Source organism: Schistocerca americana, chromosome 3 (assembly GCF_021461395.2).
Source record: "Schistocerca americana isolate TAMUIC-IGC-003095 chromosome 3, iqSchAmer2.1, whole genome shotgun sequence".
Classification (NCBI taxonomy): domain Eukaryota; kingdom Metazoa; phylum Arthropoda; class Insecta; order Orthoptera; family Acrididae; genus Schistocerca; species Schistocerca americana.
Window position 1 is genome coordinate 896,151,718 of NC_060121.1, and position 11,792 is coordinate 896,163,509.

General features: G+C 50.5%; 20 non-coding genes across 20 annotated transcripts; all 20 read right to left on the minus strand.

Annotated features, from left to right (window-relative positions):
- Positions 1 to 593: 593 nt before the first annotated feature.
- Positions 594 to 675, minus strand: Trnas-cga. Its single transcript has one exon. It is a non-coding gene; the product is annotated as a tRNA-Ser (tRNA).
- Positions 676 to 813: 138 nt separating this feature from the next.
- On the minus strand, positions 814 to 886 carry Trnak-uuu. Its single transcript has one exon. It is a non-coding gene; the product is annotated as a tRNA-Lys (tRNA).
- Positions 887 to 1,425: 539 nt separating this feature from the next.
- On the minus strand, positions 1,426 to 1,498 carry Trnaf-gaa. The gene has a single exon. It is a non-coding gene; the product is annotated as a tRNA-Phe (tRNA).
- Positions 1,499 to 2,109: 611 nt separating this feature from the next.
- On the minus strand, positions 2,110 to 2,191 carry Trnas-uga. The gene has a single exon. It is a non-coding gene; the product is annotated as a tRNA-Ser (tRNA).
- A 677-nt stretch (positions 2,192 to 2,868) lies between these two features.
- On the minus strand, positions 2,869 to 2,950 carry Trnas-cga. The gene has a single exon. It is a non-coding gene; the product is annotated as a tRNA-Ser (tRNA).
- A 138-nt stretch (positions 2,951 to 3,088) lies between these two features.
- Positions 3,089 to 3,161, minus strand: Trnak-uuu. The gene has a single exon. It is a non-coding gene; the product is annotated as a tRNA-Lys (tRNA).
- A 539-nt stretch (positions 3,162 to 3,700) lies between these two features.
- Positions 3,701 to 3,773, minus strand: Trnaf-gaa. The gene has a single exon. It is a non-coding gene; the product is annotated as a tRNA-Phe (tRNA).
- A 611-nt stretch (positions 3,774 to 4,384) lies between these two features.
- Trnas-uga lies at positions 4,385 to 4,466 on the minus strand. Its single transcript has one exon. It is a non-coding gene; the product is annotated as a tRNA-Ser (tRNA).
- Positions 4,467 to 5,143: 677 nt separating this feature from the next.
- On the minus strand, positions 5,144 to 5,225 carry Trnas-cga. The gene has a single exon. It is a non-coding gene; the product is annotated as a tRNA-Ser (tRNA).
- Positions 5,226 to 5,363: 138 nt separating this feature from the next.
- On the minus strand, positions 5,364 to 5,436 carry Trnak-uuu. Its single transcript has one exon. It is a non-coding gene; the product is annotated as a tRNA-Lys (tRNA).
- Positions 5,437 to 5,975: 539 nt separating this feature from the next.
- Trnaf-gaa lies at positions 5,976 to 6,048 on the minus strand. Its single transcript has one exon. It is a non-coding gene; the product is annotated as a tRNA-Phe (tRNA).
- A 611-nt stretch (positions 6,049 to 6,659) lies between these two features.
- On the minus strand, positions 6,660 to 6,741 carry Trnas-uga. The gene has a single exon. It is a non-coding gene; the product is annotated as a tRNA-Ser (tRNA).
- Positions 6,742 to 7,418: 677 nt separating this feature from the next.
- On the minus strand, positions 7,419 to 7,500 carry Trnas-cga. Its single transcript has one exon. It is a non-coding gene; the product is annotated as a tRNA-Ser (tRNA).
- Positions 7,501 to 7,638: 138 nt separating this feature from the next.
- On the minus strand, positions 7,639 to 7,711 carry Trnak-uuu. The gene has a single exon. It is a non-coding gene; the product is annotated as a tRNA-Lys (tRNA).
- Positions 7,712 to 8,250: 539 nt separating this feature from the next.
- On the minus strand, positions 8,251 to 8,323 carry Trnaf-gaa. The gene has a single exon. It is a non-coding gene; the product is annotated as a tRNA-Phe (tRNA).
- Positions 8,324 to 8,934: 611 nt separating this feature from the next.
- Positions 8,935 to 9,016, minus strand: Trnas-uga. The gene has a single exon. It is a non-coding gene; the product is annotated as a tRNA-Ser (tRNA).
- A 677-nt stretch (positions 9,017 to 9,693) lies between these two features.
- Positions 9,694 to 9,775, minus strand: Trnas-cga. The gene has a single exon. It is a non-coding gene; the product is annotated as a tRNA-Ser (tRNA).
- Positions 9,776 to 9,913: 138 nt separating this feature from the next.
- On the minus strand, positions 9,914 to 9,986 carry Trnak-uuu. The gene has a single exon. It is a non-coding gene; the product is annotated as a tRNA-Lys (tRNA).
- A 539-nt stretch (positions 9,987 to 10,525) lies between these two features.
- On the minus strand, positions 10,526 to 10,598 carry Trnaf-gaa. Its single transcript has one exon. It is a non-coding gene; the product is annotated as a tRNA-Phe (tRNA).
- A 611-nt stretch (positions 10,599 to 11,209) lies between these two features.
- On the minus strand, positions 11,210 to 11,291 carry Trnas-uga. Its single transcript has one exon. It is a non-coding gene; the product is annotated as a tRNA-Ser (tRNA).
- Positions 11,292 to 11,792: the final 501 nt, after the last annotated feature.

The following is an 11,792-nucleotide window of genomic DNA, read 5'->3' on the forward strand; positions in this document are numbered from 1 at the left end:
ATTAGCCGTTACGACAGTGTGTTAATTTTCGCCTGGCGGGGGTTTGAGCCCGGGACCCTTTGGTTGAGGGTCTAGCGCTCTACCGACTGAGCTGTCCGGTCCCTCGGCCGAGCGTTGTGGTGCATGCTACATGGTGTGCGAGTGATTCGCATGTTGTAATTACTGGCTTATGGCTCCAATGGCGACTTCACCGACTTCCCACTGACGCACCGCTGACGCTAGTTTTCTGTCGTCTTAAAACGATGGACATACCTCCAAGCAGCTGCGAGATCTTAAGAAAAGAAACGCTGCACCACTGCCTTTGCCGCACTCGAATGATTGAATTGCGATTCTTAAAAAGAAATGAATGTTCGCTCTGTCCTACACTTTCGAGCACATCTGTGTACTCACGATCTCAGCGACGGCTTTCTGCAGTCCCAGCGTCAGTGCGAGGTGAACCGATGGCCACAGTAAGCAGCGGTCGTCGCGAAACTCAGTATTCTTAAACGGAAACTTTCGTCTTGTTGAGAATGGCGTCACTGGTTTGCACCCGCATTCGCCCACGCATGTCACATGTGTGCGAAAATTTTTGCTCCTCTTTACGCAAAATCGCACGCAGCCGGTAGGATTCGAACCTACGCTCCCAGAGGGAATCTGATTTCGAGTCAGACGCCTTAACCACTCGGCCACGACTGCCGGTAGCGCGGTGTTGTCCCGACACATGCAACTGCTACCGTTTAAAGCACTGTGGTGTCAGAAAACGGCGTAGCTTCGTTATTTTCCGTAGCGTTTCCACCGCTACCAGACGAATCGCTACCAAAGTATTAAAATTTCCGCCCGGACAGGGACTTGAACCCTGGACCCTTAGGTTAAAAGCCTAATGCTCTACCGACTGAGCTATCCGGGCTCACACGACGCTGTGATACCTCTCACGATGCACAACTATACATTGACTCATGTCCTTTACTGTTGTGCAATCGCTGCATGGGGCCGTTACTAATAAAACGTCGCCTAAATGCTGCCTGCAAACTTATCGCACTAAGCTCGTAACACACTATCGAAGACTGCTGACACACGATGCAACAACAAATTGCAGGAGTCGTTGCGTCTCATACGTTGGAGCAGAGAATTTACATATTTTGTCGACACTCACTGGGCAATTGGAAAATTCGCAAGCATTTCGAATGCAATGTTTCCCACGTTTTCGCTCGTTTCACGGTTCCGTTGAAGACGTTCTTCACCACCTGACACAGAAAAAGGAACGCAGTCGGTAGGACTTTTTTGATTCTTTTGCTTCTAAGGGAGTTAGTTGTCTAGTGAGTCTCTCTTATGGCATGCACTAGACAACCAGAACAGCTACAGGAGAGAGTCATTTTTGTTGTCAGCGGTAGTTGCATTATCACCAACGCAGAGCAATTCCATTGGCGTCGCATCAAAACGAATACCTGCCGAAACCCGGGATCGAACCAGGGACCTTTAGATCTTCAGTCTAACGCTCTCCCAACTGAGCTATTTCGGCTGACGTTGAACGTTCCTGTTTGCATGTGTTTGTTAACCTCTGCCTCGTTGCCAATTTCACAGTCACCTTCGTCTGATAAGACACAGGGACGCTGAAAGGCGAGCAGCCGATGCAGTGAAGTCCCACACACATTTCTTCTGCTTCCATCATCGTAACAAGCAAACATGTCGACTCGACTCGTGTAATATTCACTTCGCTGACTTCACGTGACGCCGCGCTGACGCTAGAAAACCCGTGCTATATCGATGCCAGGGGCAACTCGTGTGCAGAGAACGAGACACAAGAAGGAGTGAGCCTCTCCACCGTATGAGAGGCAGTATCTAGGAGATACACACGGTAAAACATTCGAATTGCGTTAGCTCATCAATTGCTACACGTCATCGTCTGCAAGCTAAAATGGACACATCTGCACTGCCCAGTGAGGCGACACTTGTACTAACACCCGGTGGGCGGCTGTGAGACGAGGAGATGAGCTGCGGCTTCTGGGCGCGACTGTAACGCTGCGCCCTCGATCAAATAACACTGCACATTGCTGGTGACGCGCGTGTTTAGTAGTGACGCAACTGCTAGGATGCAGCTGAACGTCCATCTTTTGAGAGCGAGAAAATTTTCGCAGTCGGCAGGACTCGAACCTACGCTCCCAGAGGGAATCTGATTTCAAGTCAGACGCCTTAACCACTCGGCCACGACTGCCGGTGGCACAAGTGGAACCGCCGTCTTTAGAAGCAATCTGATGGCAGAAAGCGGCGTGGCGTCACTCTTTTCTGTAGGGTTTCCATTAGCCGTTACGACAGTGTGTTAATTTTCGCCTGGCGGGGGTTTGAGCCCGGGACCCTTTGGTTGAGGGTCTAGCGCTCTACCGACTGAGCTGTCCGGTCCCTCGGCCGAGCGTTGTGGTGCATGCTACATGGTGTGCGAGTGATTCGCATGTTGTAATTACTGGCTTATGGCTCCAATGGCGACTTCACCGACTTCCCACTGACGCACCGCTGACGCTAGTTTTCTGTCGTCTTAAAACGATGGACATACCTCCAAGCAGCTGCGAGATCTTAAGAAAAGAAACGCTGCACCACTGCCTTTGCCGCACTCGAATGATTGAATTGCGATTCTTAAAAAGAAATGAATGTTCGCTCTGTCCTACACTTTCGAGCACATCTGTGTACTCACGATCTCAGCGACGGCTTTCTGCAGTCCCAGCGTCAGTGCGAGGTGAACCGATGGCCACAGTAAGCAGCGGTCGTCGCGAAACTCAGTATTCTTAAACGGAAACTTTCGTCTTGTTGAGAATGGCGTCACTGGTTTGCACCCGCATTCGCCCACGCATGTCACATGTGTGCGAAAATTTTTGCTCCTCTTTACGCAAAATCGCACGCAGCCGGTAGGATTCGAACCTACGCTCCCAGAGGGAATCTGATTTCGAGTCAGACGCCTTAACCACTCGGCCACGACTGCCGGTAGCGCGGTGTTGTCCCGACACATGCAACTGCTACCGTTTAAAGCACTGTGGTGTCAGAAAACGGCGTAGCTTCGTTATTTTCCGTAGCGTTTCCACCGCTACCAGACGAATCGCTACCAAAGTATTAAAATTTCCGCCCGGACAGGGACTTGAACCCTGGACCCTTAGGTTAAAAGCCTAATGCTCTACCGACTGAGCTATCCGGGCTCACACGACGCTGTGATACCTCTCACGATGCACAACTATACATTGACTCATGTCCTTTACTGTTGTGCAATCGCTGCATGGGGCCGTTACTAATAAAACGTCGCCTAAATGCTGCCTGCAAACTTATCGCACTAAGCTCGTAACACACTATCGAAGACTGCTGACACACGATGCAACAACAAATTGCAGGAGTCGTTGCGTCTCATACGTTGGAGCAGAGAATTTACATATTTTGTCGACACTCACTGGGCAATTGGAAAATTCGCAAGCATTTCGAATGCAATGTTTCCCACGTTTTCGCTCGTTTCACGGTTCCGTTGAAGACGTTCTTCACCACCTGACACAGAAAAAGGAACGCAGTCGGTAGGACTTTTTTGATTCTTTTGCTTCTAAGGGAGTTAGTTGTCTAGTGAGTCTCTCTTATGGCATGCACTAGACAACCAGAACAGCTACAGGAGAGAGTCATTTTTGTTGTCAGCGGTAGTTGCATTATCACCAACGCAGAGCAATTCCATTGGCGTCGCATCAAAACGAATACCTGCCGAAACCCGGGATCGAACCAGGGACCTTTAGATCTTCAGTCTAACGCTCTCCCAACTGAGCTATTTCGGCTGACGTTGAACGTTCCTGTTTGCATGTGTTTGTTAACCTCTGCCTCGTTGCCAATTTCACAGTCACCTTCGTCTGATAAGACACAGGGACGCTGAAAGGCGAGCAGCCGATGCAGTGAAGTCCCACACACATTTCTTCTGCTTCCATCATCGTAACAAGCAAACATGTCGACTCGACTCGTGTAATATTCACTTCGCTGACTTCACGTGACGCCGCGCTGACGCTAGAAAACCCGTGCTATATCGATGCCAGGGGCAACTCGTGTGCAGAGAACGAGACACAAGAAGGAGTGAGCCTCTCCACCGTATGAGAGGCAGTATCTAGGAGATACACACGGTAAAACATTCGAATTGCGTTAGCTCATCAATTGCTACACGTCATCGTCTGCAAGCTAAAATGGACACATCTGCACTGCCCAGTGAGGCGACACTTGTACTAACACCCGGTGGGCGGCTGTGAGACGAGGAGATGAGCTGCGGCTTCTGGGCGCGACTGTAACGCTGCGCCCTCGATCAAATAACACTGCACATTGCTGGTGACGCGCGTGTTTAGTAGTGACGCAACTGCTAGGATGCAGCTGAACGTCCATCTTTTGAGAGCGAGAAAATTTTCGCAGTCGGCAGGACTCGAACCTACGCTCCCAGAGGGAATCTGATTTCAAGTCAGACGCCTTAACCACTCGGCCACGACTGCCGGTGGCACAAGTGGAACCGCCGTCTTTAGAAGCAATCTGATGGCAGAAAGCGGCGTGGCGTCACTCTTTTCTGTAGGGTTTCCATTAGCCGTTACGACAGTGTGTTAATTTTCGCCTGGCGGGGGTTTGAGCCCGGGACCCTTTGGTTGAGGGTCTAGCGCTCTACCGACTGAGCTGTCCGGTCCCTCGGCCGAGCGTTGTGGTGCATGCTACATGGTGTGCGAGTGATTCGCATGTTGTAATTACTGGCTTATGGCTCCAATGGCGACTTCACCGACTTCCCACTGACGCACCGCTGACGCTAGTTTTCTGTCGTCTTAAAACGATGGACATACCTCCAAGCAGCTGCGAGATCTTAAGAAAAGAAACGCTGCACCACTGCCTTTGCCGCACTCGAATGATTGAATTGCGATTCTTAAAAAGAAATGAATGTTCGCTCTGTCCTACACTTTCGAGCACATCTGTGTACTCACGATCTCAGCGACGGCTTTCTGCAGTCCCAGCGTCAGTGCGAGGTGAACCGATGGCCACAGTAAGCAGCGGTCGTCGCGAAACTCAGTATTCTTAAACGGAAACTTTCGTCTTGTTGAGAATGGCGTCACTGGTTTGCACCCGCATTCGCCCACGCATGTCACATGTGTGCGAAAATTTTTGCTCCTCTTTACGCAAAATCGCACGCAGCCGGTAGGATTCGAACCTACGCTCCCAGAGGGAATCTGATTTCGAGTCAGACGCCTTAACCACTCGGCCACGACTGCCGGTAGCGCGGTGTTGTCCCGACACATGCAACTGCTACCGTTTAAAGCACTGTGGTGTCAGAAAACGGCGTAGCTTCGTTATTTTCCGTAGCGTTTCCACCGCTACCAGACGAATCGCTACCAAAGTATTAAAATTTCCGCCCGGACAGGGACTTGAACCCTGGACCCTTAGGTTAAAAGCCTAATGCTCTACCGACTGAGCTATCCGGGCTCACACGACGCTGTGATACCTCTCACGATGCACAACTATACATTGACTCATGTCCTTTACTGTTGTGCAATCGCTGCATGGGGCCGTTACTAATAAAACGTCGCCTAAATGCTGCCTGCAAACTTATCGCACTAAGCTCGTAACACACTATCGAAGACTGCTGACACACGATGCAACAACAAATTGCAGGAGTCGTTGCGTCTCATACGTTGGAGCAGAGAATTTACATATTTTGTCGACACTCACTGGGCAATTGGAAAATTCGCAAGCATTTCGAATGCAATGTTTCCCACGTTTTCGCTCGTTTCACGGTTCCGTTGAAGACGTTCTTCACCACCTGACACAGAAAAAGGAACGCAGTCGGTAGGACTTTTTTGATTCTTTTGCTTCTAAGGGAGTTAGTTGTCTAGTGAGTCTCTCTTATGGCATGCACTAGACAACCAGAACAGCTACAGGAGAGAGTCATTTTTGTTGTCAGCGGTAGTTGCATTATCACCAACGCAGAGCAATTCCATTGGCGTCGCATCAAAACGAATACCTGCCGAAACCCGGGATCGAACCAGGGACCTTTAGATCTTCAGTCTAACGCTCTCCCAACTGAGCTATTTCGGCTGACGTTGAACGTTCCTGTTTGCATGTGTTTGTTAACCTCTGCCTCGTTGCCAATTTCACAGTCACCTTCGTCTGATAAGACACAGGGACGCTGAAAGGCGAGCAGCCGATGCAGTGAAGTCCCACACACATTTCTTCTGCTTCCATCATCGTAACAAGCAAACATGTCGACTCGACTCGTGTAATATTCACTTCGCTGACTTCACGTGACGCCGCGCTGACGCTAGAAAACCCGTGCTATATCGATGCCAGGGGCAACTCGTGTGCAGAGAACGAGACACAAGAAGGAGTGAGCCTCTCCACCGTATGAGAGGCAGTATCTAGGAGATACACACGGTAAAACATTCGAATTGCGTTAGCTCATCAATTGCTACACGTCATCGTCTGCAAGCTAAAATGGACACATCTGCACTGCCCAGTGAGGCGACACTTGTACTAACACCCGGTGGGCGGCTGTGAGACGAGGAGATGAGCTGCGGCTTCTGGGCGCGACTGTAACGCTGCGCCCTCGATCAAATAACACTGCACATTGCTGGTGACGCGCGTGTTTAGTAGTGACGCAACTGCTAGGATGCAGCTGAACGTCCATCTTTTGAGAGCGAGAAAATTTTCGCAGTCGGCAGGACTCGAACCTACGCTCCCAGAGGGAATCTGATTTCAAGTCAGACGCCTTAACCACTCGGCCACGACTGCCGGTGGCACAAGTGGAACCGCCGTCTTTAGAAGCAATCTGATGGCAGAAAGCGGCGTGGCGTCACTCTTTTCTGTAGGGTTTCCATTAGCCGTTACGACAGTGTGTTAATTTTCGCCTGGCGGGGGTTTGAGCCCGGGACCCTTTGGTTGAGGGTCTAGCGCTCTACCGACTGAGCTGTCCGGTCCCTCGGCCGAGCGTTGTGGTGCATGCTACATGGTGTGCGAGTGATTCGCATGTTGTAATTACTGGCTTATGGCTCCAATGGCGACTTCACCGACTTCCCACTGACGCACCGCTGACGCTAGTTTTCTGTCGTCTTAAAACGATGGACATACCTCCAAGCAGCTGCGAGATCTTAAGAAAAGAAACGCTGCACCACTGCCTTTGCCGCACTCGAATGATTGAATTGCGATTCTTAAAAAGAAATGAATGTTCGCTCTGTCCTACACTTTCGAGCACATCTGTGTACTCACGATCTCAGCGACGGCTTTCTGCAGTCCCAGCGTCAGTGCGAGGTGAACCGATGGCCACAGTAAGCAGCGGTCGTCGCGAAACTCAGTATTCTTAAACGGAAACTTTCGTCTTGTTGAGAATGGCGTCACTGGTTTGCACCCGCATTCGCCCACGCATGTCACATGTGTGCGAAAATTTTTGCTCCTCTTTACGCAAAATCGCACGCAGCCGGTAGGATTCGAACCTACGCTCCCAGAGGGAATCTGATTTCGAGTCAGACGCCTTAACCACTCGGCCACGACTGCCGGTAGCGCGGTGTTGTCCCGACACATGCAACTGCTACCGTTTAAAGCACTGTGGTGTCAGAAAACGGCGTAGCTTCGTTATTTTCCGTAGCGTTTCCACCGCTACCAGACGAATCGCTACCAAAGTATTAAAATTTCCGCCCGGACAGGGACTTGAACCCTGGACCCTTAGGTTAAAAGCCTAATGCTCTACCGACTGAGCTATCCGGGCTCACACGACGCTGTGATACCTCTCACGATGCACAACTATACATTGACTCATGTCCTTTACTGTTGTGCAATCGCTGCATGGGGCCGTTACTAATAAAACGTCGCCTAAATGCTGCCTGCAAACTTATCGCACTAAGCTCGTAACACACTATCGAAGACTGCTGACACACGATGCAACAACAAATTGCAGGAGTCGTTGCGTCTCATACGTTGGAGCAGAGAATTTACATATTTTGTCGACACTCACTGGGCAATTGGAAAATTCGCAAGCATTTCGAATGCAATGTTTCCCACGTTTTCGCTCGTTTCACGGTTCCGTTGAAGACGTTCTTCACCACCTGACACAGAAAAAGGAACGCAGTCGGTAGGACTTTTTTGATTCTTTTGCTTCTAAGGGAGTTAGTTGTCTAGTGAGTCTCTCTTATGGCATGCACTAGACAACCAGAACAGCTACAGGAGAGAGTCATTTTTGTTGTCAGCGGTAGTTGCATTATCACCAACGCAGAGCAATTCCATTGGCGTCGCATCAAAACGAATACCTGCCGAAACCCGGGATCGAACCAGGGACCTTTAGATCTTCAGTCTAACGCTCTCCCAACTGAGCTATTTCGGCTGACGTTGAACGTTCCTGTTTGCATGTGTTTGTTAACCTCTGCCTCGTTGCCAATTTCACAGTCACCTTCGTCTGATAAGACACAGGGACGCTGAAAGGCGAGCAGCCGATGCAGTGAAGTCCCACACACATTTCTTCTGCTTCCATCATCGTAACAAGCAAACATGTCGACTCGACTCGTGTAATATTCACTTCGCTGACTTCACGTGACGCCGCGCTGACGCTAGAAAACCCGTGCTATATCGATGCCAGGGGCAACTCGTGTGCAGAGAACGAGACACAAGAAGGAGTGAGCCTCTCCACCGTATGAGAGGCAGTATCTAGGAGATACACACGGTAAAACATTCGAATTGCGTTAGCTCATCAATTGCTACACGTCATCGTCTGCAAGCTAAAATGGACACATCTGCACTGCCCAGTGAGGCGACACTTGTACTAACACCCGGTGGGCGGCTGTGAGACGAGGAGATGAGCTGCGGCTTCTGGGCGCGACTGTAACGCTGCGCCCTCGATCAAATAACACTGCACATTGCTGGTGACGCGCGTGTTTAGTAGTGACGCAACTGCTAGGATGCAGCTGAACGTCCATCTTTTGAGAGCGAGAAAATTTTCGCAGTCGGCAGGACTCGAACCTACGCTCCCAGAGGGAATCTGATTTCAAGTCAGACGCCTTAACCACTCGGCCACGACTGCCGGTGGCACAAGTGGAACCGCCGTCTTTAGAAGCAATCTGATGGCAGAAAGCGGCGTGGCGTCACTCTTTTCTGTAGGGTTTCCATTAGCCGTTACGACAGTGTGTTAATTTTCGCCTGGCGGGGGTTTGAGCCCGGGACCCTTTGGTTGAGGGTCTAGCGCTCTACCGACTGAGCTGTCCGGTCCCTCGGCCGAGCGTTGTGGTGCATGCTACATGGTGTGCGAGTGATTCGCATGTTGTAATTACTGGCTTATGGCTCCAATGGCGACTTCACCGACTTCCCACTGACGCACCGCTGACGCTAGTTTTCTGTCGTCTTAAAACGATGGACATACCTCCAAGCAGCTGCGAGATCTTAAGAAAAGAAACGCTGCACCACTGCCTTTGCCGCACTCGAATGATTGAATTGCGATTCTTAAAAAGAAATGAATGTTCGCTCTGTCCTACACTTTCGAGCACATCTGTGTACTCACGATCTCAGCGACGGCTTTCTGCAGTCCCAGCGTCAGTGCGAGGTGAACCGATGGCCACAGTAAGCAGCGGTCGTCGCGAAACTCAGTATTCTTAAACGGAAACTTTCGTCTTGTTGAGAATGGCGTCACTGGTTTGCACCCGCATTCGCCCACGCATGTCACATGTGTGCGAAAATTTTTGCTCCTCTTTACGCAAAATCGCACGCAGCCGGTAGGATTCGAACCTACGCTCCCAGAGGGAATCTGATTTCGAGTCAGACGCCTTAACCACTCGGCCACGACTGCCGGTAGCGCGGTGTTGTCCCGACACATGCAACTGCTACCGTTTAAAGCACTGTGGTGTCAGAAAACGGCGTAGCTTCGTTATTTTCCGTAGCGTTTCCACCGCTACCAGACGAATCGCTACCAAAGTATTAAAATTTCCGCCCGGACAGGGACTTGAACCCTGGACCCTTAGGTTAAAAGCCTAATGCTCTACCGACTGAGCTATCCGGGCTCACACGACGCTGTGATACCTCTCACGATGCACAACTATACATTGACTCATGTCCTTTACTGTTGTGCAATCGCTGCATGGGGCCGTTACTAATAAAACGTCGCCTAAATGCTGCCTGCAAACTTATCGCACTAAGCTCGTAACACACTATCGAAGACTGCTGACACACGATGCAACAACAAATTGCAGGAGTCGTTGCGTCTCATACGTTGGAGCAGAGAATTTACATATTTTGTCGACACTCACTGGGCAATTGGAAAATTCGCAAGCATTTCGAATGCAATGTTTCCCACGTTTTCGCTCGTTTCACGGTTCCGTTGAAGACGTTCTTCACCACCTGACACAGAAAAAGGAACGCAGTCGGTAGGACTTTTTTGATTCTTTTGCTTCTAAGGGAGTTAGTTGTCTAGTGAGTCTCTCTTATGGCATGCACTAGACAACCAGAACAGCTACAGGAGAGAGTCATTTTTGTTGTCAGCGGTAGTTGCATTATCACCAACGCAGAGCAATTCCATTGGCGTCGCATCAAAACGAATACCTGCCGAAACCCGGGATCGAACCAGGGACCTTTAGATCTTCAGTCTAACGCTCTCCCAACTGAGCTATTTCGGCTGACGTTGAACGTTCCTGTTTGCATGTGTTTGTTAACCTCTGCCTCGTTGCCAATTTCACAGTCACCTTCGTCTGATAAGACACAGGGACGCTGAAAGGCGAGCAGCCGATGCAGTGAAGTCCCACACACATTTCTTCTGCTTCCATCATCGTAACAAGCAAACATGTCGACTCGACTCGTGTAATATTCACTTCGCTGACTTCACGTGACGCCGCGCTGACGCTAGAAAACCCGTGCTATATCGATGCCAGGGGCAACTCGTGTGCAGAGAACGAGACACAAGAAGGAGTGAGCCTCTCCACCGTATGAGAGGCAGTATCTAGGAGATACACACGGTAAAACATTCGAATTGCGTTAGCTCATCAATTGCTACACGTCATCGTCTGCAAGCTAAAATGGACACATCTGCACTGCCCAGTGAGGCGACACTTGTACTAACACCCGGTGGGCGGCTGTGAGACGAGGAGATGAGCTGCGGCTTCTGGGCGCGACTGTAACGCTGCGCCCTCGATCAAATAACACTGCACATTGCTGGTGACGCGCGTGTTTAGTAGTGACGCAACTGCTAGGATGCAGCTGAACGTCCATCTTTTGAGAGCGAGAAAATTTTCGCAGTCGGCAGGACTCGAACCTACGCTCCCAGAGGGAATCTGATTTCAAGTCAGACGCCTTAACCACTCGGCCACGACTGCCGGTGGCACAAGTGGAACCGCCGTCTTTAGAAGCAATCTGATGGCAGAAAGCGGCGTGGCGTCACTCTTTTCTGTAGGGTTTCCATTAGCCGTTACGACAGTGTGTTAATTTTCGCCTGGCGGGGGTTTGAGCCCGGGACCCTTTGGTTGAGGGTCTAGCGCTCTACCGACTGAGCTGTCCGGTCCCTCGGCCGAGCGTTGTGGTGCATGCTACATGGTGTGCGAGTGATTCGCATGTTGTAATTACTGGCTTATGGCTCCAATGGCGACTTCACCGACTTCCCACTGACGCACCGCTGACGCTAGTTTTCTGTCGTCTTAAAACGATGGACATACCTCCAAGCAGCTGCGAGATCTTAAGAAAAGAAACGCTGCACCACTGCCTTTGCCGCACTCGAATGATTGAATTGCGATTCTTAAAAAGAAATGAATGTTCGCTCTGTCCTACACTTTCGAGCACATCTGTGTACTCACGATCTCAGCGACGGCTTTCTGCAGTCC